Source organism: Callithrix jacchus, chromosome 5 (assembly GCF_049354715.1).
Source record: "Callithrix jacchus isolate 240 chromosome 5, calJac240_pri, whole genome shotgun sequence".
NCBI lineage: Eukaryota > Metazoa > Chordata > Mammalia > Primates > Cebidae > Callithrix > Callithrix jacchus.
In genome coordinates, this window is record NC_133506.1 from 129,690,772 (window position 1) to 129,715,357 (window position 24,586).

Consider the following 24,586-nt stretch of genomic DNA (forward strand, 5'->3'; position numbering starts at 1 on the left):
TTCCTCCTTCTTGGACAAGCTCTCTTTTCCTGGCCCATCTTGTCTACCTGGTCTACTTGGTCACATACAACTTATGCTTTAGGACTTGGTTCAAGGCCTTCCTGAACTGCTGCTCTGTTCCCCATGCAGAGTTAACTACTTCCTCGTCTATGCTTCTCTAGCACTGTAGCCACACCAAGCACACCGTGGAGTCACTTCTTTGCATAACAACATCACGACGTTCTAAAAAACGACAGCAGTGATGAGTTGTTGGGCACTCTCTCTATGCCGGGCAGTGAATGGGGAGCGTGCTGTGGATGATCTCGTTTCATCCTCACAGTAGTCAGTGAAGGAGGTGCAATTATTATCCTGTTTAAACATACAAAAAGGAGGTCTTGGAGAGGATCAGTCACTCAGCCAGATCACACAACTGCAGTGGTTCTCCGCGAAAGGGCTTGATTTGGGGTATTTGCCAATTTCCACGGCGTAAACTATTCCAAGGATGATCATTTCAAACTACTGATGCTTTGATGATGGGCCTGTAATATTCTTGAAAATTTAACCATAGGCTCTCATGAGCTGGTACAAACTGGCATGAACTGGTTGCAACGTGTCACTGTGACAGCTCTCTCCATCTCCAGGAGCTACGGCTGCTCAGGGGCAGAGACTAGGTTTTAAGACCTCATGACCCCCAGTGCTCTGCACAGTGGCTGGAGCTTAGTAGCTACTGAATTAATGTTGGTGACATGAGATGGATTTCAGATCATAGAGGGCAGGGGCAGAGGCTGCCTGGACAGAACACCCCAACAGGATGACACTGCCTTTCCCCTCCTCTGGATGCTGTCTGACACACTCAAGTCTCCACTGAGTGCAGGAGCAGTATGCTGTCAGGGGTAGCAGAGGCCTCTGGGCTGGGAACAGATGTCACGTCTGGGCATCTGACGGGTGAAGCTTGTGGAGAGCAGGAAACCAGGAGAGGTTCGGGCTCCAGCCTCAGGTCCCTGGCTCCCACCAGCCTGCCAGGACCCATTGCTTCCAGGACAAGTAGAGGCGCTGCTGCACACTAGTCTATCACACTGATCAGGCCTGGCCAAAGCCGAGGCGGGGTCCTCTTTGAATGTGTGTGTGTGTGTGTGCATGTGCACATGCGGGGGTCAGAGAATGTGTGTGTGTGTGTGTGTGTGTGCATGCACATGCAGGGCTCAGAGGAGCTCAGGAGCACTTGGGAAAACTGTGTGTGTGAGTGTGTGTATGTGTCAGAGTGTGTGTGTATGTGAGTATATGAGTGTGTGTGCATGTGAATGCGTGAGTGTGTGAATGTGTGTGTGAGAAACTTTTAGCCTCACAATAATATGGATGTGAGATTTTCTTTTATCTGGTTGAGGTCAGAACAAAGCACTCAGCAATAGAGACGCTAACTAGAGTGTTAACATGTGCCTGAACAGGCCAGAACCAGGAGGGAAGCGCCAGGAGAAGAGACTTCCAGAGGTCACTCAGGTCCCTGTGATGGCTGGCAGCCCATGCATAGGGGATCTGAGGCAGTGAGAAGATGAACCCTGCCAAGGCCCCGAACCGTTCCTGAAGCCAGTGAGAAACGCCTGGGTCGGTGAGTGTCAGCGCTGGCTGCAACAGCAGGTCTCAAACTCAAGTGCTCATCAGTGTCAGCAAGGGCGACCCAGACAGTCTCACGGGTTCCAGATCCAGAAAGACTCTCGCACTCAGAAAGACCCCATATACACAAAGACCCCCGCACTCAGAAAGACCCCACACTCAGAAAGACCCCCACACTCAGAAAGACCCCACACTCAGAAAGACCCTACACTCAGAAAGACCCCCACACTCAGAAAGACCCCCACACTCAGAAAGACCCCCGCACTCAGAAAGACCCCCACACTCAGAAAGACCCCACACTCAGAAAGACCCCACACTCAGAAAGACCCTGCACTCAGAAAGACCCCCACACTCAGAAAGACCCCACACTCAGAAAGACCCTGCACTCAGAAAGACCCCCACACTCAGAAAGACCCCCACACTCAGAAAGACCCTGCACTCAGAAAGACCCCCACACTCAGAAAGACCCTGCACTCAGAAAGACCCCCACACTCAGAGAGACCCCACACTGAGAAAGACCCCACAGTCAGAAAGACCTGCACTCAGAAAGACCCCACACTTAGAAGGGTTTGGTGGCCTGCTCTTGCCATCCCGAGATTCTTAATATTTTTTGAATAAGGGGCTCCACATTTCCATTTTGTGTAGCTGGCCCTCCACAAAGGACGTAGCCAGTCCTCCCTGAGGTGCTTGTGAAAACCCACATTGCTGAGTGCCTCCCCAAGAATTTCTGACTCAAGTTCCCAGGTAAGAATTCTGACACTCCTTTGAGCCAGAGGAATGGGGTAGCACCGGGGGATCCCAGCAGAGGAAAGCCCGTCCAGACGAGCTCTGCGGCCAGGTCAGAGCTGCTGCTGCTTCCAAGTCAGAAGTCAAGAGGGTGTGAGGGGGCCAGCTCAGCTCAAACCTTTATTTCTCAAAGGGCCAGAAAGCCAAAAAAACCAGTGCTGGCTTTCAATGCATGGGAAGGAATTGAGGGTGAGGGTGTGAGAATGGACATACAAGACCCAAAAGATCAAATCTCAGGAGGTGTAGACAATTCTGGGGTGGAAAATGGAGTCTGAAATTGGCTGCTGGCTGGCCATGGTGGCTCATGACTGTAATCCCAGTGCTTCGGGAGGCTGAGGAGGGAGGATTGCTTGAGTCCAGGAGTTCGAGTCTGCAGTGAACTATGATGGCATCACTCCCCTCCAGCCTGGGGACAGAGCAAGACCCTGTCTCAAGAAAAAAACTGGGGCTGCAAATTGAGGGAAACTGAGTTACATGAAGCAATGTACCTGTACCTGCCCCCTTTGTTCAGGAGCGAGTTGTTCAATGAGGGCTACTTGCACTCTAGAGAAAGGTTAACATGCTATCTGTTGGGTGCACTGAACCAGCAGAATGGTGAGTAGAAGGCTTGAAGCTCCCAGGACATGAGATGGCGGAAGCCTGGGGTACCCGAGAGCCTTAATGGTAAGCTGGAGTCCTCTGCCTTGAGGAGGTTGTGGGACTGTTTTTAGCACATTTTCCACTACAAGATGAATCCTCACTGGTCTGTGTTGGAGGCTGAATCCCACTATTTAAGAACTGTTTCTTCCACATAAAGGAGGGGGTTCTTAACTGGAGATTACATACCTCTTTGGAGTCAATGGATGTGCTCTTGAAGGTCCGCATGTCCTGCTGGAATGTGAAATTTGGTGTGTATTACAGGAATACATTTTTTTCCTGGGGAGAAGATCTGTAGCTCTCATCAGATTCTCAAAGGGTTCTCTGACCCCCTCACGAAAGGAATTATTGAAATGGTTTGTCTGAAAGGGGGATTATTCAGCAAATACTGTCAGAATCACTGGCCAACCCCTTGAAAAACTATAATAAAGCGGGATCCTCACCTAACTTCTTATACCCAAATATGTCCCCGATGGGTCACGGATTAAAATATTAAAGAAAAAAAAATGAAGCAATGAAAGTGTCGGAAGACATTTGGGTAAATATATTTACAATGTTGCAGTTGGAAACCAGTTACCAAAGTGAGAAACGAAACCCGGAAGCCACACAGGAAAAGATCGATTAATCTAGTTCAGAAGAATGAAAGCATCCATGTGGGCAAAATAAAGACGAAAGACTATAGAGGTCAAAAGACAAGGGGCACATGGGAAGTCATATTTATAGCAGTCACAGACAAGAAGCCAATTCATTAACTCATGAAGCATTCAGATAACCCATAAGAAAAAATTAAAATAACCAAATATAATTTTGGGGATAAGCAGGGTACACTGAAAGAGAGAGCCAATAAAAAGATTAAAGAAATGCAAACGGATACCAAAGATTGGATTGTCATTTTTTAACCTCACAGATTGACCAAAATTGATATTGACAGTGTTTTATGATAGAGACGTTTTCTGTTTTATTCAGTCTCGCATTTGCTATTTAGATGGCATCTGGTTCTCAGGTATTAGAAACAATGTTGTCAAGAACAATTTCGTAGTTAAATCCATCATTATTTCCTTAAATGCCTGAAGGATCACCAACATTTAGCATCACTTAACTCATCTGGTCTCTTCCAAGGGGATCAGAGCACACAGGACGGAGCCAGGGTCACAGCACAGGGTTCGCAGCCCTCCCGGGAATTGCATCCCTGGATGCTAAGATGAAAAACGTGGTAAATAATATTCAGTGAGTGTCCATTATGTGTAAATTGTGTGCCGAGTACTTTTTTAAAATGTTATTTTATTTAAGACAGGATCTCATTTCGTCATCCAGGTGGAAGTGTAGTGGCTCGATCTCAGCTCACTGAAACCTCTGCCTCCCAGGTTCAAACGATTCTCATGCCTCAGCCTCCTGAGTAGCTACAACTACAGGTATGCCCACCACGCCCAGCTGATATTTTTGTATTTTTAGTACAGACAGGGTTTTACCATGTTGGCCAAGCTGGTCTCGAATGTCCTGACCTCAAGTGATCTGCCCGCCTCCGCCTCCCAGAGTGCTGGGATTGCAGGAATGAGTCACCACACTCGGCTCTGTGCTTTTGAATATATTAGCCATCTCACTTCACAACAAGAGGAAATCAAGCCAGCATTTCCTCCCCCATTGTACAGATGCAAAAACAGAAGATCAGAAAGGTTTAGTAATTTCCCTAGATTGCACAGCAAGGTAAGATTCAGGCCACTCTGGCCGAAAGCCTGTGTTCTTTTCACCTCGCCAGCTGTCTGCTGAGGACAGCATCAGGTAGTTGGTGTTGTACTTTGGAAGGATGGGGAGACTAGGAGGGAAGAAAGTCACTGCCAGGGAGGCAAAAAGACCCACAAAGACAATTTTGTCTCTATTTACAATTCTCCCAAAGGTTGGCCCTGCCCCTGGGTGCCCTGATGTGTGTTCTTCAAGGGAACATTCTGTATGGAAGGCTCAGAGGTCATCTCTGAGAGTTTGTACAAGGAATGGATGGATGATAACAGTGGCCCTGCACTGCCTCCCTGTGAGTCATGACTTTTTAGGTGCATTTAAATGGGCCACCCGGGATGACTCTAAGCTTTCATTGTCCACATGTGCATGCAAGCTTTCATAGAGCTCAGCAACAGAAAAGAGGTTTCTCCATTCCCTCTGGTCCCAGGGAATTCAAAACGCTTTCTCATCTAATTGCTCTTCTTAACCCTTCTAATTGCCACTGTTAGGCTACTGTTCTTCCCCCGCTAAGCCAGTTGACTCATCTTCCCCACCTTCATACTCCATCAGACCTCCCCGTACCAGATCACCCAATTAAGTAACCGTGAAAGTCTTCATAAGCCAAGAGCAGGCACCGTGTTACCTTTGAAATAAATTCTAAAGACCCAACACAGTCAGAAGGAGTTTGGGGGTTCAGAGTTGATTTTCTAAGAGGAGCCTCTATTCTAAACCACACCATGTCTCCAGAGCTGTAGCCAGAGGAGATGAACTGTGATTCTGTGTAAGTGGAACTATGAACCAGTGTAAGCAGCAAGAGGAACCATCTGGCCATTAGTGGCAGATAAGAAGTTTGCTTACTCTGCTGTTACTCAAAGGTGGTTACCAGTTAAAATTATCCCCCCAATAGCTGGCTATTTCTTTTCTTTTTGTGACAAGTTTTACCATGTTGGCCAGGCTGGTCTTGAACTCCTGGCCTCAAGTGATCCTCCCACCTCAGCCTCCCAAAGTGCTGGGATGACAGGCATGAACCACTGCGCCTGGCCCTACTTTTTGTATTTTTAACTAAAGATGAGGTTTCACCATGTTGTCCAGGCTGGTCTTAAACTCCTGATCTCAAGTGATCTGACTGCCTCGGCCTCCCAAAGTGCTAGGATTACAGGCACAAGCCGCCACACCCGGCCTGTAGTTGTCTATTGCTGAAGACATGAATGTTCAATGAGAAGCAGTATAGAAAGTACCAAATGACTTTTTAAAATGTCCGGATTCTTTGACCTCCTGTACAATTTTACTCCTACGAATTTATCTTAAGAAAATACTCCGATGTGTACAAAGATCTATGTACAATATATTCTTTGCAGCATCTTCTATGTGATTGGAGAAATGGAAGCCAACCAATTGCTCAATAAAAGGGACTGATCAAGAAAATGAATGTGGCTATTAAAAACTGTGCTATGGGATAGGTAGTGGCATGGCAGAATGGTCATAATGGACTAGTCTCAGGTGAGGGGACAGGAATGATAAGGAAAGCAGGCTAGAACATAGTACGTACAATAGCACATGTGTGTATAAAGAAAAAGGGCTGGGAAGAGAGAGAAAGAAGGCTAGAAATCTATGTGGCAAAAAAATGTTAAAGAGTTTTCCTCCAGGGTATAGAATTATGAGCAATTTTTTTTTTCTTGGGCTTTTTGGTTTTCCACTTTTCCTGCATTGAGCTCCTTTATAATTAGGAAAACCATGTTTTTAAAAGACGTGGTTCTGTGACAGGCTCTTTGGCTCCGGGTTCTGTAGTCACCATGGGCTGTGGTAGGATCCTGGAGGTATCTGCTCAGGGCAGGGCAGCTGCCAGGTGGGGTTGGGATGCAGGTGGCTCAGCTTGTAGGAGAGGTGAGATTGGCTCACGGACTCTCCTCCCCTGATGACTCTCGCCCCTGCCCCCCACTCCCAATCCCACAGTGGACAATCAGTAACCCAAATACCCAGCCTGTAAGACATAGTGTTCTATCAAAGATCGAGTTCCTTGGATTAATGCTGGGTTGAAAAATGACCCACGAGTCCCCAGAGACGGAGCAGAGCTGGAGCGGAGCTCAGAATTTATAACCCGGCCTCCCAGCGCTGGGCCTGGACACCACACAATTTTGACAGATGATTCTCATGAGAAACTTTCAGTTTCCATTTGATTATGGGCCCATAAACACAGATTGCAATTGAGCAGAGTTAGGGCTCTGCCTGGATTGGACCTGCCAGGGCTCAGGGAGCCTTCCTGGATGGCTCTGGCATGCCTGTCACCTGCTGGTTCTGAGCTGCTGCCTGCAGCTAAGCGTGTGTGCTGATGTGGTTGCTGGACCTATCTGCATGTATCCCTTACATGGGCATCTGCCTCTCCAATTAGCCTGGGCAGACACATGTCTTTCCAACGGCTCATCTAGTCCTACCACCATCTTTGGGTGGTAGTGATGCCTGCTGGTTCCAGGAGGTTTTAGCTAACTTTGGTTTGGGGTTCACCATCCTGCTATTTCTTTTCTTTTTTTTTTTTTTTGAGATGGAGTTTCATTCTTGTTACCCAGGCTGCAGTGCAATGGTGCGATCTCGAGTCACCGCAACCTCTGCCTCCTGGGTTCAAGCAATTCTCCTGCCTCAGCCTCCTGAGTAGCTGGGATTACAGGCACGCACCACCATGCCCAGCTAATTTTTGTATTTTTAGTAAAGATGGGGTTTCACCATGTTGACCAGGATGGTCTTGATCTCTTGACCTCGTGATTCACCCGCCTCGGCCTCCCAAAGTGCTGGGATTACAGGCATGAGCCACTGCACCCGGCCTGCTTTTTCTTTTTCATTCACTCATTCACTCATTCATTCATTTACCATTTGACCTTATTGAACAGGTGTCATGTGTCAGAACATGGACTTAGAAATACCAGATGGACCCAGGGATACCAAGAATAAAGTCTCACTGCTAGCATCAGAGGAGTCATCCTTAAGACAGTGTCACATGTGTTAATTTAGAAAAATGTTCAGGGAGCTAAGAGAACACAGAAGATGAGCCCCGAAGCAGGAGGGAGAGCCCAGCATGGGCTACCAGGAAGGGAGGTTGTTTACTCAATTCAACTCAATGAATGTCCAGAGTAGCTGCACTAGGCTAGATCCCCAGAGGATTAGACAGAGATAGTGCAGTGCCATAGGCTAGATCCCCTGAGGATTAGACAGGTAGTGCAGTGTCGTAGGCTAGACCCCCTGAGGATTAGACAGAGATAGTGCAGTGCCGTAGGCTAGACCCCCTGAGGATTAGACAGATAGTGCAGTGCCATAGGCTAGACCCCCTGAGGATTAGACAGAGATAGTGCAGTGCTGTAGGCTAGACCCCCTGAGGATTAGACAGAGATAGTGCAGTGCTGTAGGCTAGACCCCCTGAGGATTAGACAGAGATAGTGCAGTGCCATAGTCTAGACCCCCTGAGGATTAGACAGGTAGTGCAGTGCCATAGTCTACACCCCCTGAGGATTAGACAGGTAGTGCAGTGCCGTAGGCTAGACCCCCTGAGGATTAGACAGGTAGTGCAGTGCCATAGTCTACACCCCCTGAGGATTAGACAGGTAGTGCAGTGCCGTAGGCTAGACCCCCTGAGGATTAGACAGAGATAGTGCAGTGCCGTAGGCTAGACCCCCTGAGGATTAGACAGGTAGTGCAGTGTCGTAGGCTAGACCCCCTGAGGATTAGACAGAGGTAGTGCAATGGCAGTGTTCCTACTCCCATATTACTTATCATTGTTGAGTATTTCTTCTGGCATTCTAGGATAAGGCTACTTCTTTCTCACTCCCCCATGGGGAAAATATTAGGAGTTGCTGTGGGACCCTTGAGCAAGGGGACAAGACAAACCCATAGCAGAGTGATACCTGTGGGGTCTGGAGTCTTCAGCTGCAATGAATTCAGCAAATGCTTACTTACCCTGTGCAAGGCACTCTTCAAAGCACTGGGCATGCAGGAGAGGCAAAGAGGCCATGTCCATATTTCACTGGGGAGAAAAAGAAAGAGACCATGGTCGAAGGAGCACATGCATAGGGAACAGGTCAAGGACAGAGAAGTGCCAGGTAGAGACTTCAGCCAGAGAACAGCTGAGAGAGGATGGAGGGCAAGTAAATGTTTACACACAGGCAGAGGCCACGGCAGCTTAGGTTGTGGTGGCAACAGAGGAAGTGGCTGGAGGTGACTGGATGGTAGATGCCTTTTTAAAGTAGAGCTTTTAGAGTGAAGGGTGTGGGAGACAGGGAGGAGTGGAGGATGATTCCAAGGTTTTCAGCTTGAGGCCTGGGGAGTGAGTTGCCATTTACAGAGGCAGAGAAACCTGGGAGAAGAACAGATTTGAGGGAAGCCACTTCTATCCCATACCTGTGACACTGGATGGCCGTCCCAGGGGATTCTCCCATGCCCCACCCCTCACAGTGCCTGACCAGTGCTGTCATGTGCCCTGTCTTTTTGTGACCCCTGCATCAGCCTTTCTTCCTTGGCCAATGGACCATTTGCACCGCCCTCCATGCTGCAAACACAGCAGCCCAAGCTTTCTGCATACACCCTCTTGCTCAGGCCCAGTTGCCTCTGGGAGAAAACGCCTATTCTCACAGGGTTTTCTGCCTAATGCAAGCCACAGCACACTGACACTCAGAGCTCGAGGTGACCTTCCCGCCCTGGGCACAGGAGTCAAGCCGGGAGGCCTGTGGCTGCTGCCGCCTCTTTGCTGTGCTGCACGTGGTGCTGGCTCCTTCTCCATAGAAACGTCCTGGCCCACCCAGTGGCTTGTGAGACCTCCCACCCAGGGTCTGATTTGCACCAGCCTCTTTTGTGCACCAGCTGCTGGGGCTGCCGCTCTTTCATCTCTGCTGGGAGGGCCTGGCTCCGCACCCTGAGCAAACACATCTGGACTTCTCCAGACCACATGACAGAAACAGCTGCTGCCAGAAAGAAAAGGACACAGATGCCCTTTTGTGATCACTCCTGATTGTCTCCAGCCAGAGGGTACTTGTGTTTTGGCCATGGATTTAAGGACTTCCAAGATGTTTCCAGGAGCATATGATTGCCCCAGGCCTGGCCCTGCCTTCTGTGGTCCAGGTGGCAGCAGGAAAGGGTAGAGGCATTGGGACCGAGCAAAGAGGCTGGTGTTTCTGTCCTGGGGCTTCTAGGATAGGACAGGGCACACAGGAGAGAGAAGGTGGCGATGTGGCTGTCACCCGCAGTAGCCACCCACTGGTGTGGCTGATACCAGCCCTGGGCCCTGAGATGGCAGCCACTGCAGGCCCTAAGCCCAGAGCTGGTGCTGAATTTCCTGTCTCCTGTGCTCAGGATGGGAAGGTCACCTAGGGCTCTGAGCTAGAGTGTGCCTGGGCTGGCACTACTCATGGTCTGGTGGCTTCCAGGGTCTCCTGTTGACTCCACCTGCCAGTATCTGCATCTCTTTGCCTGAGGGCTTTTTTTTTTTTGAGAGGAGATTTTGCTCTTGTTACCCAGGCTGGAGTGCAATACCGTGATTTTGTCTCACCGCAACCTCCGCCTCCTGGGTTCAGGCAATTCTCCTGCCTCAGCCTCTCGAGTAGCTGGGACTACAGGCGTGTGCCACCATGCCCAGCTAATTTTTGCCTGAGGGCTTTTTCTAAAGCCGTAAAAGTTTGCTTTGTCAGTGGCTTATGCCTATAATCCCACCACTTTGGGAGGCCAAGGTGGGTGGATCATGAGGTCAGGAGTTCAAGACCAGACTGGGCAACATGGTGAAACTGCATCTCTACTAAAAAATACAGAAATTAGCTGAGCATGGTAGCTCATGCCTGTAATCTCAGCTACTTGGGAGGCTGAGGTAAGAGAATTGCTTGAACCGGGACCCGGGAGGCAGAGGTTGCAGTGAGTGGAGATCATGCCACTGCACTCCATCCTGGGCAAAAAAAAAAAAAAGTTTCCTTCGTCAAAAGAAGGGAAATGAACACCCTCCCCCAGAGCACCCTCAGTCACTAGCTGAGAATTGGGTGTATCACACCCCAGCTACCTTGCCTTCCTCGGGAGGACTTGGAGGCATCTGTTCTATGGGTCTCAGGAGGACCCCGGAGTATTAAGCCCCAGCTGCTGGATTGGTCCCCTGCTCTTCCTGGGCTGCCTGTCCTTCGTGTCCCCTCTCACCTTCCTGACGGTGGTCCTGTGCCTTCTAAAGGTGCATGGGCTCCTTCTCTCAGGCCCTGCTTGGGTGAGCCTGCACTAAGACCAGTGAAACCAAAAGTTTGCTTTGTCGGTGGCTTATGCCAAAAGGTCTGTGGGTTTAGGGACTGTTTTTAGGGCAGTTCAAACAGGTACCAAGAACCCGTGGGACCGACATATTAAAAGTGGAGCTGCTCAATAGTTTTACTTGGAATCAGCTTTGAATATGCCTCAAGTGCAGGGAAAGTGCACAAAATCTGCCCTTTATAAGAAGCAGCCCCACAGTCACTGAAGGGAGGGATCCTCCGTCTCTTTCATCTGCCTCCACACAGGAATATTTTAAGCCATTTAAACCTCCGTATTCCTGAGTCAGGGATTTGGGTTGAACCTAGGTAGCTATTTTGACAACATATACGACTACTGAGATAAAGTCTAAGGGAAAAGGGGAGAGGTCTGGAGGCCTGGACTCAGCGTGGTCTGTGGACATGGATATTCACTGGCTGCTGTCACTGGTGAAATGGAACTTCTGGGGTCCGGAATTCTTCACCTTCGTAATTCAGCCAGTGTGATTGTTTTCCAGGTAACTGTGACATCAGCCACAGTTCAGCCATATAATCAGGAAGGTCGATCTTTTCACTGACAACATGGGAACCGCACCTCAGCAACTTAATTGCCACCTGCACCTCACCCACTCCCCCAAAGCTCACCTGTTCTCATGTTCCTGGATGAACTGGCTTTGTGAATATCAGCCGTGTGTTTCCATCATGAAAATCCACCCTCTGCATCCTTTATGGAGCTGACCTGAAATGGCCAAAATGGAGGACCGGCCCCTTCCGGATCAGCTGAGTTTCAAATCAACATGATTTGAAAGAGCTGAGAGTCAGCACACACGCAATCTCTCATCAGCCGCTGGCTGGAAAGATAGATAATAAAGGATTCAGCAGAGCTTCTGACACTGCAGGCTTTGCGACCTTGTGAGGCTTGGGAGAGGAGCCTGGTTCTCATTTGAACAGATGGGCCTGTTTGCAAATACTTCCTCTGATACCCTAGAACACACAACATCCTGTCTGAGGTGGGTGGTTGTGACTGAAAAGACCAAACAGACCTCAAAGAAACACCTGCCACAGAAGTGGCAGCTCTGACTGTGGAGCCAAGAAAGCTTCTGCATTGCTGCCTCTCGAAGGGTGAAATTCTTTTAATAAGCAGGCTAGAGTAAGGTTCAGAGGGCAAGAGGGAGAGCCAGGCTCCCCACTGTCCTGCCGGAGAAGCTGGGGGCTGAAATCTGATGGAAGAAAGGCAGGGCAGAGAGGGGCTGAATATCCAAGCATCCTTTTGGATGTATCACAGCTGTGCTTGGTACCGGGTGGGGCAGACCGTTTCTCCAAGGGCTGAAGCTAGTCGGAGACGGTATCTTTCCCTCCCAAGCTATCTCTTGGTCCCAGACTTGACCAATTTTCTTCCCAATGCCAGGCAGCCAACACGGTGCCCTCTTTGCAGTAAGACTGTGTGGCAGTTGCAGAGAGAGCCCTGTAGGCAATGCACAGTGTTCCCAGTGTCATTCCCAGATGTTCATTCAAGCATGGCAGGAGGCCAGGTTTCTTCACAGAAAGACTCTGAGACTTCTGACACCCTCTGGGATGAGAGTGACAGATGCCAGTTGAGGATCTCACCAATACATCTCCTGTGCCCCAAGCAGATGTAATCACAATATTCATATGTTCAACTGGGACATGGCCTTAGAATCCTTCTTCATACTCCAATCCAGCAGGCAGCCATGAGAGCCGAGATCCAGAGCTGACATCCAAGATGGAGCATGCTTTCCACATCTTCCCTGGGGACTTACGGTTCAAATCCGATTCCTGGACACCAATAACCATGCAGCAGATATGCAGATACCTCGATAGGAAAGCTTTTAGTGACTTATAACAGCAGATATAATCATTCACCCTGCCTAAAAGCTAAGGGTTTTCGCCACACTGTGAGTTTTTGAAGCAGAGTATCACGTGATTCGTGTTCCTGAACTTGACATGGGGGAATCCTCATCTGAGTTGAGGAGGATACAGCAATCTTCACTAGCCACGCCCAGGGCATCTTTGCCCAGAATACAGGATCTGGACAGAAAACAAAGCAAATAGGATGGATATCTCCATCCTTGGAAGCATCTCTCCTATCTGTGCCTACCCCTCTCACGCTTCTAAGCTCCCCTCAAGTAGGTGACCAGACAAATTATCCTCTAAACTAGGAAAGGCTCTAGTTAATAATTACATCACAATAACAGGTCAAAGGGGAGGTGTCCCAGGCAAACAGGAATATAGGATCCCCATGCCCACAGGCCCTCTACTTTTGTATGGGAAGGTGCATCTCTGGTGCCTGATGTGTGTGTAGGAGTGGGTGTGATTTTGTGGGTGTGCTATGGGGCACTGAGGGTAAAAACAGACCCTTCTCCTGCCTAGGGGATCAGTCCCCTCCTCAGCCCTGTGTCCCTCTGGCTTCTCCCGCCAAGGATCTCTCAGGTGTGAGAGTATGGATCGATGGAGCTCCTGGCTGAGCTGATGAGGCTCCCAGGGACTAGAGCAACTAATTAAGCCTCTTCTCAGCTCTCAGCCCAAGCCCCGTGCTACTGCCAGGGCCTTTTAATTGCCAATGGAATGGGCAGCTGCCTTCCTTCTCTTAAAATCAACATCCTGCTCAGCAGTGCTAGGAGAGGGAGGCTGGAGAGGGTGTGGAGCTGGCCTGTCCAGCAGTCCCTGCCTCCCATTTGGGGCAGTTCCCAGGAAATGCTTCCTTCCAATAGCTTCTTCCCTGCTGCACCCACTTTGGGATCTTTTGCAGCTATGAGGGTGTTGACAAAATTCAGATAGTCACACGTGGAAGAGAATTCTGAGATCTTAGAGCCCAGATGAAGTTCCCTGAGGGAAAAGGGCTTTCTGGAGCCTCAGGCTTCCTGGGAGGGGAAGGATGTTCCAGCTCTGGTCTTGGCCAATGTCACCACTGATGGACAAGACCCAGATCTAGCTGCTGCACGTGCCATGGGGCATGTGACAGAGGGCTGCACACAGCACAGGCTGTGGAGTCCTCCTCTGAGCATCCGTGTTGGAATAACTAGGCAGGAAACTCTTAGGCCCGAACAGAAGGAGCCCAAGGAACCCGGAAATCAATTGCATGAAGAGCCCTGGGCCAGGCCTTCAGGAGCTGGGGCCCAGGGAAATCAGGCTGCCTGGAGCAGCCTCTGTGAGAGCTGCTGGGACACTGTGACCTTAAAGTTGCCTCTCAGCTCTGAGATTCCAGACTGTGATTCTGTGAGGGACTCAAACCCAGCATCCAACACTGAACAATAGCCATGCTCTTGCCCTTCCCCACCCCACGGAGGGAGGCGGTGGCACAGTTCTATCCACACAGCTAACAACGAGAAAATCACCTCTATTTGGAATGCATTAGGATTCCAATTTACAACAAATTTCCTCTCCCAAACTCGCTTAACTTTGCAGACATGTGTCTCTGAAGCAGAACGAGGGCAGGGCCCCTACGTGCTGGGCCAGAAAGAGGCACCCAGCAGGCAGTCCTGAATTTTCAGGTGAAAAATCTGCTGTAGGCAAACTGGGAGTGAATGCTGATGTGACTTGGCGTGCGTGTGCGTGTGCGAGTGCGTGTGCGTGATGAAAGGCAGGCGTGGATTAAGGGAGGCAGGGACTCTGGAGGCCCTGCCCAGGGATAGCAATTGCGGGTGATGATGTCTGTTCATCATATACTCATATTGATAACAGCCATCATCTCCCTCACGCTTCCGGTGGCCCCATGATTTCCCGCAGCCCTTTGGTTTGTCTTGTGCTTGGGTAGGTGCTACTATGGTCATGTCTTACAGTTGAGGATGCTGAGGACCAGGGAAGCCCTTTAATAAGGTCCTAATGCTGGGAAGTGACAAGCTAGGATCGGAAGCCTGCTGTCTGCTTTTAGAGGCCCAGTGCCGGACTGTCCGTGAATCTGACACACTGGGCAGAGCTGGGCTAAGCTAGGCCAGCTCCCAGAAGAAGTGGGTTTTAGCCCTGATGAGGCTAAGAAAGCTGCTGTGAGGGTGGTGTCCCACCCGCCCTTCACCATCCAGGGCCGTAAATCATCCTCCAGGACCTGGAGCTACAGGATGGGTGTTGGAATATAGAACAGCTTTGCACATTTATCTGTGCTCCTGACAACACGAGCAGAGAAAGCAGCAGGCTATTGACTTCCAGTCTGAGGGTCTGGGGTAGACGTGCCAGCACCAGATTGATACGGAAACTCTGTCTTCATTAAGGTCCTGGGGCAGGGGCAAGACCCAGCCTGCTAAGCACCTTGGGTTCTGGGGTCATGGCTCTCTGCTAGGGCACCCCAGGCCAAGGCAAGGTGTGTGGAGGTGGACTGGACTGTAAGCAGCCATGCCAGGGGCATGGTCCTTGCTCCCTCTCTCAGAACTGCAGAATCAGCTCCTGGTGGTGGGTGGCCAAGCCTAGCTGCTGCCAGATGGGCATCAGGAGGGCAGTGGGCAGCACCCTGGGCACCCCCGTCTTGGTGCCCGGTGGCAAATCCGGACCTCTCAGGTTGAAACAGAGTAGGCCTGCCACCCTGCAGGAGTCCAGGGCAGCAGCTGTGGGACAGGGCGGTGTGTGGAGTTGGTTGGGAGGGGAGCTGGTAGAGGGTCAAGAAGACAAAGGGCTGTGTCAGATCTTCTGGCCCAAAGTGACAGAAGATGCACCTCAAAACGGCTTCATGAAAACCAAAGGGAGGGCGTGTCTCTCAGTGGTTCCCTTTACTGAAATAGCCATGCCTGGCTGAAACCTGAGCCTGATGGTGCAACTGAGATCTGGTCTCCGGATTTCCCAGCTCTGCTTCTTCTGCATTGGCTTTTGCTCAGGCAACTGGGGCAAGATGGCAGCCCGCAGCGCTGGCCCTGGGAGAAAGAGTGAGCTTCTCTTCCTCAACCAATACCAGCCCAGTTTGTGCCTGACTGAGTCACATGGGCATCCATGAACCAATCCTGTGCTCTGGGAGTCAGGAGTGGGGTCAGGCTCACAGGGGACAGGGGGAGGACGATGTGTCCTAAAGCCCCAGAACAGGCATGGAGGCTGGGTGGCCCAAGGAACCATCACTGCCGTTAACAGGGACAGTATCAACCTGGATCGGCCTGAAAGTTCTTGGATGGAGGTGTGTCCAGGAGGAAGGTGTGTGTGTGTGTGGATCAGTGACTACTGCAGGCTCCCTTCAGAGACAGAGAGAACTCAGCACCAAGCACCAGGGTGTAGCCATCATGAGCCCGACAGGCCCTGGTCCCAGAAGGGCGTCAGGTGTGAATCGTTAATCATGCACACCTGGGTGTGCATGGAGGGAAAAGGGCGTGCCCTTGCTCCCTGGAAACGTCACCCACAGACCTTCCTGAACCCCATCCACGATAGCCAATATTTCTCTAGCGTGGTGGACCCTAGGCTTTCCACAGCTCAGTCTCCCCAGGCAGCGAGTGAGGCTGATACCACTGGGGTCTCCATTTAACAGGTGAGGCCATCTGGTCAGCACTCACGGCAGGTAAGTGGGCTGCCTTGGCTGCCTGGGTTGGATTCTGGGCTCTGCCGTTTACTAGCTGTGTGAACTTCAGATCACTTGCTCAAAAAAACAAAAACCAAAACAAACAAACAACAACCAAAAACCCTCCCTGTGCCTCAGTTTCCCCATTTATAAGAGGCGCTGAGAGCAGCACTTCCCACACCGTGTGGCGAGGTTGAGGTGAGTGATGTGTGTGGCCTGCCGAGAAGGCTGCTTTATGTCTTGCGTGGCAAGAACTCTGGGAATCGTATCTCAGCCTTTCTAGAGCCCACAGCCAGGTGCTGTGCAGCTCTGAATAGACCTTCCCAGTGGAAGGTTCTAGAGCTCTCCTGTGGATGTTCCTTCCTGCAGCCTGGAGGGCAAGCAAGTCAGAGGTCCTCTGGGGCCAGGGGGCCGGTGCTGAGCAGGTGAGGCTGCTCCAACGGTTATTAAACAGGCCAGCTGGCACTGCATGTCTGAGCGTGGCTGACGGTGGGAACCACGAGGCGCTTCTCCCATGATTTCAGCATGGTCTAAGGGCTCTGGGGGAGTGGGAGCTGAGGGCTCAGGTATCTCTTCCTTTGAAGGGATATATGGAATAATGAGAAAGATGGTGGCCTGAGCCAATGGCATGAAGGAACTGGGTGGAAGGAAGCTGGACTGTTTGCCTGTTAGGGAAGGAAGGGACGCCACAGTGCCTTCTGCTGGAGGTGGGGTCTGTGGGCCCACGGCACTGTCACCACCTGGAAACCCTGTAGGAAATGCAGGACCTCAGACCAACCCCAGGCTTAGGGCATCAGAACCTGCTTTTTCAAAAAACTGTTTGGAGACAGGGTCTGGGTCTGTCACCCAGGTTGGAGTGCAGCACTGCTATCTCGGCTCACTGCAACCTATGCCTCCTGGGCTCGCGCGATTCTCCTGCCTCAGCCTTCTGAGTAGCTGGGACTACAGGTGCACACCACCACATCTGGCTAATTTTTTGGATTTTTAGTGGAGACAGATTCTCACCATGTTGCCCAGGCTGATGTCAAACTCCTAGCCTCAAACGATCCTCCATACTCACCCTCCCAAAGTGCTGGGATTATAGGTGTGAGTCATCAGGACTGGCCAGAATCTGAGTTTTTTTTTGTTTGTTTTTTGTTTTTTTTTCCAGCTGTGTCACTCTGTTGCCCAGGCTGGAGTGCAGTGATGCAATCTCAGCTCACTGCAACCTCCACCTCCTGGGTGTCTTCCAGTGATTCTCCCTGCCTCAGCCTCTCAAGTAGCTGGGATTACAGGCACCCACCACCACGCCCAGCTGATTTTTTATATTTTTAGTAGAGACAGCGTTTAGCCATGTTGGCCAGGCTGGTCTTGAACTCCTAATCTCAGGTGACCCACCCGTCTCGACCTCCCAAAGTGCTGGATTACAGACGTGAGCCACCACACCCAGCCTCTTTTTGTAGTTTTTAAAAATAAGATGAGTTACATGCACCGAAATGTTTGAGAAGCACAGTGTTCGTTATCAACCCCAGGGAAGGCTTCAGTTCCTCCAGTCATGCTGAGCTTCAACTGGAGATCCAACAACTAAGAGAAAGAGCCTCCTGTGACACAAATCAGAGGGTTAAGCTCCATTGCTAGCACCGTGCTGTCCAATGCGGCAGCCATGGGCCACGTGTGGCTATTAAGGTTAAATGTGTGTCAGTGGAGATGAAGTACAGAGAAACATTTCAGTGTTTCAGTCACACAAGTCACATTTCAAGTGCTCAGTAGCCACACGTGGCATGTGGCTCATATATTGGGCAGCACAGATTACAGAACAATTCCCTCATCACAGAAAATTCTACTGAGCAGTGTTGGTCTAGTGTCTGACAGTGTAGTCAGGTGCAGAGATGTACCCAACCCCAGCTTTGCCTGAATGGCAGCTTCCCTCTTTGGTGGCAGGGGATGGGGGTGTAGGAGGTGTACAGGCAAGTGACAGATGTGTGAAAACTCAGACGTGTGGGATTTGGGTGGGGAGGAGCACTGCAGCCCCAGGAAACAGCTGCATGAGTGAGACCATCTGGTCAAAATCAAGGCTTGCGTTAGTTCACGTGAGACACACTGGCAGGATGTCAGAGATCATTTAGCTCAAACCTCCCCCTCCCCTTCCTGTCACCTATTTAATAAACCAAGACCTAGAAGTCTACAGAAAAGTGCAGTGGCTAGACTTGAAGTTGGGTTTTGCACTACAAGCCCAGTTGGATGTACTCTGCTCGTGGGACAGTGAGACGAGCTCTGTGCCTGCAAAGAAAACTTCAATGAGGCGAGTATGAGGTGCTGGAAAAGACATTATGTGAGAGAGGGCGAGGCAGGAGCCCAAGACCTTGCATCTGTAGCCGTGGTGGGAGGTGGGCAGAGAGATCTAGGGGACTCACTGGGAAAGAAGAGATGGGCAGCAGGGGAAGGAGGACCTAGGCTGGGAAGGGCCCAGCTCCACCCCCAACCACTAGTCTATCGGATGACACCAGCATGAGGCAGAAGTTAGAGAACGGTTCCCAACATGACTGTTCTCCTCCTTGGTCTGCGTTTCTGTGCCTCCCTACCCTCCCCCAGCTAGATGAGGCCAGAAGAATGAACTCTGACCCATGGAATCTGGGTGGCAGAAGGGATGCTGCCACTTCCAGGGCTGGATCCTAAAAGGCTCCTTTTATCTTCTCTGGTAGCCCACCCAGATGCAGCTGATGCAGTGGAGGACTCCCCAGCCCTAGAAGGCCACCAAGATACTGGAAGGGAGGTGCCTTGTCCCCAGAAGACTGGGAGGAGTAGAACACCCCAGCTAGCCCACTTTAGGCTATTACTGCAAGAAATTAAACCCGTATAGTGTTAAATCATAGAAAATTTGGGGGATGTTTGTTATAGCAGCTGTTCTATCCTGGCTAATACACTGCATGTGCTCTAAAATTTTCATCTCTTCACCTTGCCCCCATAGCCTTTGCAAGATGTTTGTAGGTCACTGAAGACGCTATTCTTTTTCCTTCCCTCCCTCCATCTCTCTGTTCTCACTTCTTCTGGTCTAGGAGTTCTGTAGTCACCTCCAATTGGCCCTTCAAGTTCCCCAATACAGAAGCAGTTCCTATGAAGGTGACCCCAGGTTATTGCCATATTCATGGGGTTATCAGAGTTATGGCAAGTCCTAGGACAGAGGAAGTCCCTGCCCACCACTTCCTCCAGGAATCCTTCCCTGCATGTTTGGGTTAGGAACCATCCTGTGCTTTCACATTGAATGTAGTCAATGATGCCCACTTTCATGGTGGCCTCCTGTATCATAACATATATACTCAGCACTCAATTGTGATTTAGTTGTCTCACTTGTCACTCTACTGTGGGATCCTAGAGAACTCCATCACTCTTACTGTGAAGCAGCAAGAGCCAGACATGCAGATACCCACTGTGGGAGGCAGCTTCTGAAATGACCTCCAAAGAAGCCCCCTCCTGTGATTCATGCCCTTGTGTGATCCTCTGCCCTCCAGTGTGAGACAGACTCCCTGAGTTGCTGCTAATGAACAGAATACAGCAACAGCACCAGGAGATCAGGCTTTAAAAGACTGGCTTGTAGTGTCTCTTGCAGGTACTCTGTCCTTCCCTCTCTTGCCTGATCAAGATACACTCTTTGATGAAGGAAGTTGCCAAGTGGGAGAGGCCCATGTGGCAAGGAACTGAGGGTGGCTTCTGATCACCAGCCAGTAAGGAAATAAATCCCTGAGTCCAACAACCCATGAGGAATGGAATCCAGCCAACAACCACAGAATGAGGTTAGAAGTGGATCGGCTCCAGTTGAACCTTCAGATGAGATCTTGGCCCTAGTTCACACCTTGATTCCAGCCTTGTGAGAAACCCTGAGGACCCAGTTAAGCCATGTCTGGGTTCCTGACCCCCAGAAACTGTGAGATAATAACTGTGGGTTGTTATAAGCTAATATGTTATGGGGTAATTTTTATGCAGCAATAGACAACTAATAAACCAATGAAGAATATTTTAATGAAGGAAGGAAAATTGGTCCTCACTCAAGCAGTAGGGTAATTGGGGTTGGGTGTGTGGCAATGTGGGACATGGAAGAGAACAATGACGTGAAGGTGAAACTTGGGTGAGGACAGAGAGAGACCGGATGACCACCAGGGCCTTCTCAGGTGGGACTGCCCAGTGATGGCCCTGGGGGCAGCTCCTGAAGATCCCTAGGGCCTCAGGTGAATGACAGCTCTCCTAAGTCTCGGCTCCTGCGGCTGACAAGTCCTCACACTCCACATTCTGTCCATGCAGCTATAAATATTAAAACGTGCCAGAACAGAGATTGCAAAATAGGGCTGTGGGCAAGATACAGCTCTGAACTGGGGAGAGGAAATGAGAATGAATTTCTCTCTTCCAATTCCCGCTGCGGTCTGTTTATTGCAGAAGGCGCTGTGGGAGATAAGGAGCAGGCCACTTGTGTCCTGCAGGCTGTGCAGGAGGCAGTTCCATTGAGGGTTACAGAGGGGCAGAGTTGGGTGCCACCTGGTTCTGGGTCTGGGCATTCTTCATGAGGCTGTCTGAGGAGTCAGAACTCCCCAGACCACTCCAGGTGCTGCTATTGAGTAGAGCTCTGGGGTTCAAGCCCTGCTGGTCCCACACCGGGGCAAAAACAAAATGAAATAAAAAGAAACGAACAGGCAAAGTGCTCCTGTGCGGGTAGGTGTGGGGTGGGCTTGGGGCTCCCCAGCCCAGAGTCTGAGCACTACAGCTGACAGGCAAAGTCCCCCTCGTTCCTCCCTGCTCCTCTGTCTCATACCTCAAGTCTGCCTGTCCATCCATTCTTCTCCAGAAACTTCCTTCCCATCCACCGGCTTCTTTTCCATTCCTGCCGCCAGCACTCTCCTCTGCTCACTGTTCGTGATCTCCCCAACCAATGGCTTTTCTTCTTTCCCTCTATGCCCCTCTAATTCATCCTACCAGCAGATTCACTTTGGGATACTGCTTTGAATGGATCACTTCCGCATTTAAAATCTCCTATTTGTTTCAAATCATGGAAGAACCAAGTCTGGAACTGTTGGCCTGGCCTGCAAACCCTCAGGTACCCCTCTCTACCACGACCTCCAAACCCAACCCCTGAGCACCCACTCCTTGCACCTGTTTTCCTGCCTGCCCTCTACCCAAATGCACCCTGAGTTCTTGTCTTTTTTATTTTGTACTGTTCCTCCAGCCTGGCAGATCCCAACCCACTCTCCCTCACATGTCTTCCTGTGAAAATTATATCCACCTTCTTCCAAACGGAGGTCCAATCTTACCTCTCAGCAAATCCATCCCTGGCAATTGAAGCCCTAAGCGCTTTCTCTGTCCTCTGAACTCTTATACAATTTTAGCCTGTGCAATTCATTTGTTAATTAATCATGCACGGTGCTGCCTTGAGACATCATTTTTTTTTCCTCCTGTGGCCTTGTGCTGATAGTTAATCTCTGAGGGTGATTTAAAATTTGCTTATGTCTTGGATTCATGCCCCCTTGTGACAACCTTGGGCACAGATGCCATGGCTTTATACTCCTTGCGGCCGTTTCCCAGGGAGCCCAGCACTGAGTGAGGTGCCTTCTAGGATTGCAGAGTGTTTTTGCTGGTTTTTACCCTCTTCTTCCATAGTTCCTGGGACACTATTCTGTTTCCCCATTTATTCAGTCATTGATGTCTCCTTTTAAGGGGGAATCTTTCATGCTTGTCCTTGAATGGTATTTCCTTGGGGTTGGTCCTGATCCTCCGGTCTTTCTCACACTCCACTCTCTCCCTGAATCATCTCAGCCAAGTTCATTCTTCCCACTGCTGCTTGCATACTGGTGGCAATCAGTCTCTCCACTCGTCACTGCTTCCTGAAACAGCAGGTCTCTATAGGATTCGTCAAGCTTCACGATCCACAGGCACCTCCAACACAAGGGGCCCAAACAGAACCTACTGTTTGCAGTTGCCGCTGCAAAGAACTGCAAACCGGGAGACTTAAAACAAGGGATTTATTCTTTCACGGTTCTAGAGGCTGGAAATCCAAAATCGAGGTGTTGCAAAACAGTGCTCCCTCTGAAGGCTCTGGGGGAGGATCCCTCCTTGCTCCTGTGGTTCCGGGCAATCCCTGGTGTTCCTCAGCTAGTGGCTGCATCGCCTCCGCCTCTGCCTCCATCTTCACAAGGACTTCCTCCTGTGTGTCGTTCTGTGTCTTCACATGGCCTTTTAAGGACATCAGCCTTTGAGTGTCCAGATTTAGGGTCCACTGTAATCCAATATAACCTCATCTTAATCAGTTATAGCTGGAAGACCTATTTCCAAATAAAGAGGTTCCAGGTGGACATGCGTTTTAGAGGGTCACGAGTCACCTGGGTACACCCTTAGCTTGCCTCTAACAAGTTTCCTTTTCGTAAATTGCATCCCCTCCCACCGCATCCGGTCACCCAGACCCAAGAAGCCCGGGGCTTATGCAGATTTTCCTCTCTCCATTTCTCATTCTCTACTCCAGTTGTTCGTGACACTCTCTGGCCACACCTTCCTATCCCTGGCCTCCCCTCTGACTTTCGCTGGTGGCCCCTACCTGCGTGGCTTAGGTCAATGTCAGCCAATCTTCTTTTCATTATTCCCTATCAAGAAGTCTTTTCCTAATTGCCTGCTTCCCCTGTGAAATTGCAATGCCACAGATAGACTGTGTCTCTGTTTCTATGCTGTGTGTATTTGTGTGTCTCTAAACATAAAGGGTAAGATTCTGGCACCCCTCCCCTCACCCATGCCACTTTTCTGCTTTCATCAAACAGAAAAAGGAGCTTGCTCCACCTGAAACACTTTGCCCTGAGAGAATGTCCAGACCTCTTGGGGCAGTGTCCTTCTGCATCCAGCACAGCCCACGGCCCTTCCACCTGCTGCTCCAGCCACACAGGGAGCGGCTGCACTCAGGCCTCTGTGCCTGCGCCTGGGACACCAGCTGCCTGCGCCGCCCTCACCTCTTGCTTGCATATTCAGTTTGAATTACATTTCAAGATGCAGGTTGAGGGTCACTACAATGAGAAGGTGCTATCTACCACCCCCGGGAGACTGGGTGCCCAGCCATCCCCACTCGCCATGCACTCAAAGGTTAAGAAGCACTTCTTCAAAACCATGTCTCCACTGGTAGAGCTGGTGCTTGGAGGCAGGTGCAACAGGGAGAGGAAGGGGAGGACAGAGCTATTCACCTGCAGTTGGTGCCTACGGAACTTGGTCAGCCTCCCATAGTGGAACTTGTGGCATTGCCACCTCTTGGCCTGGCTCAAATGTCTGGAAATCGGGGACTGTTTCTCACCCATCTCTGTCTCTCCAGAGCCTAGCCCAATGCAGTGGGAACCCAGTGAGTGTTTTGCTGGATAAATGAATGAATGAATGAATGGATGATTAATGGGTTTCTCCAGACTGTGTTTCAGCTGCACAGCCACCTCGCATGAACTCCGCCGTCTCGCCCTGTTGCCAGGCACCTCCAAAGGCTGCTGGGTTTCTACCTGCCCAACTCCTCTGCAGGCCACCGTTTCCTACTTTGGGAGGGGTCACTACACAGGCCCCTGATCCTGCACTCCCGGTTGCCTTCTCTCTATGTTGAACTCTGCTCCTGTGGCCCTGGCCCGCCTTCTCCTCCTCTTCTCTCACTCTTCACCTTCAAGCTGAGTCCCATGAAGTCCCATGATGCCTTCCTGCTTCACCCCCCTTACTCACCTCTTCTGCCTCGGGACCATGTGTGTGCCATCTTCAGGTGAGCGGCTCTGCCCACCACCTCACCCCGTGGCAACCCCTCCAGGCACCCTCTCCACCTGTAAGGATGTGGTCTTTAAAAAGTGCCTCTTGGCCTGGCGGAGTGGCTCGGGCCTGTAATTCCAGCACTTTGAGAGGCTGAGGTAGGCACATCACCTTAGGTCAGGAGTTTGAGACCAGCCTGACCAACGTGGAGAAACCCTATCTCTACTAAAAATACAAAAATGACCTGGGTGTGGTGACGGACACCTGTAATCCCAGCCAGCTGGGACGCTGAGACAGGATAATCACTTGAACCCAGGAGGCAGAGGTTGCAGTGAGCCGAGATCGTGCCACTGCACTCCAGCCTAGCATGACAGAGTAAGACTCAGTCTCAAAAAAAAAAAAAAGAAGTGCCTCTTAGTCTTTG

The 24,586-nt window shown here is 50.5% G+C and overlaps 1 long non-coding RNA gene across 1 annotated transcript; it reads right to left on the bottom strand.

Moving 5' to 3' along the window:
• Nucleotides 1–3,892: 3,892 nt before the first annotated feature.
• Nucleotides 3,893–11,899, bottom strand: LOC103793370 (uncharacterized). Its single transcript, XR_004742676.3, has 3 exons — nt 11,604–11,899; nt 8,668–8,734; nt 3,893–4,208 (listed from the first exon to the last, which is right to left on the bottom strand). It is a non-coding gene; the product is annotated as an uncharacterized LOC103793370 (long non-coding RNA).
• Between the last annotated feature and the right edge of the window lie 12,687 nt (nt 11,900–24,586).